Here is a 3,652-nt window from a genome sequence, read left to right as displayed (position 1 = left end):
TTTCAAAAATGGCATGATTTCCTGCTTTTTTATGGCTGAATAATATTCTTTGCACTCTTTTCTGACTGTGAACCTCCATAAGAAATATATTCCACATCTCAACCCAGAATATATACACATGTGCACACAGACACACACAACTCTGAAACAAAACATTTCATGAAATATTACCATTTTATACAATGCATTCTGATACTTTCAACTTTATTAGTTTTATTTCTTTTTAAATAGTGGTCATTGATCTTATGACCCATTATAGGGCTCCAAAATGCCTTAAAGGACATTGAAAAAAGGCTAGACTATTATTCCCTATGTTTGCAGTTCTCATTTAAATATCAATACAGGCAGTGACCTTAAGTTTGCCATGTTTACATGTCCCAGAAAGCCTCAGGACAGGCAAGACTCTCTCAGGATGTGGTGGGGGAGAGAATAGAAGGATTGGCAGGAGCCATGTTTGAGTTTCTCTTCCCTTCTCAGTAAATATTTCCTGATATCAATATTTCTCAGGGGACATAAATGTTTTCTCCTTTGTCTAGCTTGAGATATAGACTGAACTTCAAACAAGATTAGACTACTGCCTGCAGACTACCAGAGACAACTATTTATTTGAATGAACAGAATCATGGACTAAAATAAAAGGGAAAATAATATGTCTGGATTTTGACAATACATAGAAGCCATCTGATCCAACGCTGTTGGAGCACTATAGGGACAGTAAATTTTATCCCTTACTTAGAAGTTTGGAACCAGTGAAAAGCTGAAAATATCAACTTTATTACCAATAAAGCTGAACTGAAGAATGTTCTGGTTGATGACCAATAGGCTTTTTACTATTCTTTGAATTAAAATAATCTCCCCCAAAACTCCAACCTACAACTTGCAGAGGTCTAGCAACTTTAACCACATATGATTAGAGAAGATTGCCCTCGTATAAGGGCAGGCAGATCCAAATTCACCAATTAGGTAGGTCACCTGGAAGAACCAGGACAAATTCTCCTACCTGACCTCCTATGGGGAAAAAAAAAAAAAAAAAGAATGGGGAATAAGGATTTATCCCTGCCCAAACAAATTGGACCTAGCCCAGTAGTTGGTCAGTTAATTGAAAAAGTATATTAAAGCAGTGAATTATAAAAAGTGACAAATACAAACCTTAATATTTCATTTTCATTTCAAACCTATAAGGAACACCCACTTGCGAATCTTTTGATGTGAGGTCAAACCTTTTATGTGAGCAACAGTGGCGATTAGAATTCTTGAGTTGTTTTTCTTACATAATTCATATCCATGATATATTTTCTATGCTTTCCAATTCGTTTTTTTAAAGTTGACTGAGGAGGACTTCCCTGGCGGTCCAATGGTTAAGACTCCGCGCTTCCACTGCAGGGGCCACAGGTTTGATCCCTGGTCCAGGAACTAAGATCCCGCATGCCCCGCAGCATGGCCAAAAATTAAAAACTAAAAAAATAAAGTTGACTGAGGACTTAGAGCTTCTTGCAAAGCAATATAACTAGAGGCTCCCTCTTAAAAAAAAAAAAAATCCTTCTTAATTCTCTCACTCACGTCTGGTTTGACAGTAATTTTCAACTGGTCTCTAATATTTCCAAAGCATTCAACTGACATTTCATAGAAACAACTCTTTCTTTTTCATGCTTATGTGTCATCAGTTTATGTAATTTTAATTAAATTAATTATACTCTGGCAAACAGCTGTCATAAGCAATTTTGGGATCAAACACAGCAGATTCTTATTAGGCATCTAACAAAACTGGTAGGAAGAAGTATGTAGATATTCCAGAGATGGACTCACTAATCCAAAGCATTCAGCAGGCATGGGCATTAGTCAATATGTTTATTTGGAGGGAATGGAAAGTGTTGATTCCAGAGAGTTCATTAAAACAAAACCGGTTAATGCTCATATACTAGTATAACCAACTCTGGGTGCATATATCTTAACATTCTTCTTCCATTATGTATCCACTTTATAAATGTTTATTGATATTCAGGACAGTGCCAGGCACTATACTAGGCCCTGAAGAAGCACAGCTCACTGAAAAGGAAGAAACTGGTATGTAAACAGGATGAAGAGGCAGGATGGAGAAGGAGGAATGTTAAGGAGCAAATCCCTTTACCTTCTCTCTACTCCATCCCCTCAAAATCACTGTCCCTCCATTCCCACTTAGCTAAAAAATGGCTTTAAATATCTTAGGATTGGCATGGCTATCACAGAAATCCCCATGGTAATACCACCTACTACATTAACAGTATATGTATATATATATATATATGTATATATATACATATATATATGTATATATATATATACATATATATACACCTTATGTACTTTCCAGTGCTAATGAGATGATGCAGTTGGTCCATTCAGAGAAAGCTGTGGCAATGGGAATTGGTATAATCCTCTTAAAAAGCAATTTGACAGAACTTCCAAAGAGCCTTAATAGAGATGTGACTCTCTTTTGACTCATCAGTACCACTCCTAGAAACTTTTCCTTAAGAAAAAGTCCTCTCTCCTTTTCACAAAGATGAGACCGAAGGCAAACAAGGAAGCCCCTGCCCCTCCCAAAGCTGAAGACAAAGTGAAGGCTTTGAAGACCAAGAAAGCAGAGTTGAATGTGTCCACGGCCAGAAGAAAGAAAAAAAGATTCGGCTGTCACCCACCTTGCCACAGCCCAAAGCACTGAGGCTCAGGAGGCAGCCCAAATATCCTGCAAAGAGCACCCCTAGGATAAAGAAGCTTGATCGCTATGCCATCATCAAGTTCCCCCTCACCACCAAGTCGGCCATGAAGAAGACAGAAGACAACACACTTGTGTTCATTGTGGATGGCAAGGCCAATAAGCATCAAATTAAACAGGCTATGAAGAAGCTCTATGACATTGACGTGGCCAAGGTCAACAACTTGACCAGGCCTGATGGAAAAAAGAAGGCATATGTTCACCTGGCTCCTGACTATGATGCTTTGCATGTTGCCAACAAAATTGGGATCACCTAAACTGAGTCCAGCTGGCTAATTCTCAATATAAAAGTTTTCACTAAAAAAAAAAAGAGAGAGAGAGAAAGAAAGAAAGAAAGAAAGAAAGAAAGAAAGAGAAAGAGAGAGAGAGAAAGAAAGGAAGAAAGAAAAGAAAGAAAGAAAGAAAGAAAGAAAGAAAGAAAGAAAGAAAGAAAGAAAGAAAGAAAGAAAGAAAGAAAGAAAAGAAAGAAGAGAAAGAAAGAAAGTTAGTTCTACCCAAAAGAGAATGGCCACATGCCTAATATTTACTACAACCTTATTTGTGATAGTGAAAGTTTGAAACATTTGAATAAGTAACTTATGGCATGCAACATTGTATAACTTACCACTGAGTATGTAACAGAAAACATTTGATTACATATTAAATGAAAAAAGATATAATTTGCTCAACTATACTGAGAACCACTGAATTATATACATTTAAAGGGTGGGGCTTCCCTGGTGGCACAGTGGTTAAGAATCTGCCTCCCAATGCAGGGGACAAGGGTTCAAGCCCTGGTCTGGGAGGTTCTCACATGCTGTGGAGTAACGATGCCCGTGCGCCACAGCTACTGAGCCTGCACTCTAGAGCCCGCGAGCCGCGCAACTACGGATGCCCGCATGCCTAGAGCCCATGCTCCGC

General features: G+C 38.3%; 1 pseudogene across 1 annotated transcript; it reads left to right on the top strand.

Annotated features, from left to right (window-relative positions):
• The first annotated feature begins 417 nt into the window (after positions 1-417).
• Positions 418-3,112, top strand: LOC309654588 (large ribosomal subunit protein uL23 pseudogene; annotated as a pseudogene). The gene has a single exon. The product of its transcript is annotated as a large ribosomal subunit protein uL23 pseudogene (transcript).
• Positions 3,113-3,652: the final 540 nt, after the last annotated feature.

This window comes from Balaenoptera physalus (genome assembly GCF_965194825.1).
Source record: "Balaenoptera physalus genome assembly, chromosome: 2".
Lineage (NCBI taxonomy): Eukaryota > Metazoa > Chordata > Mammalia > Artiodactyla > Balaenopteridae > Balaenoptera > Balaenoptera physalus.
This window is presented reverse-complemented; position numbering and strand designations above follow the sequence as displayed.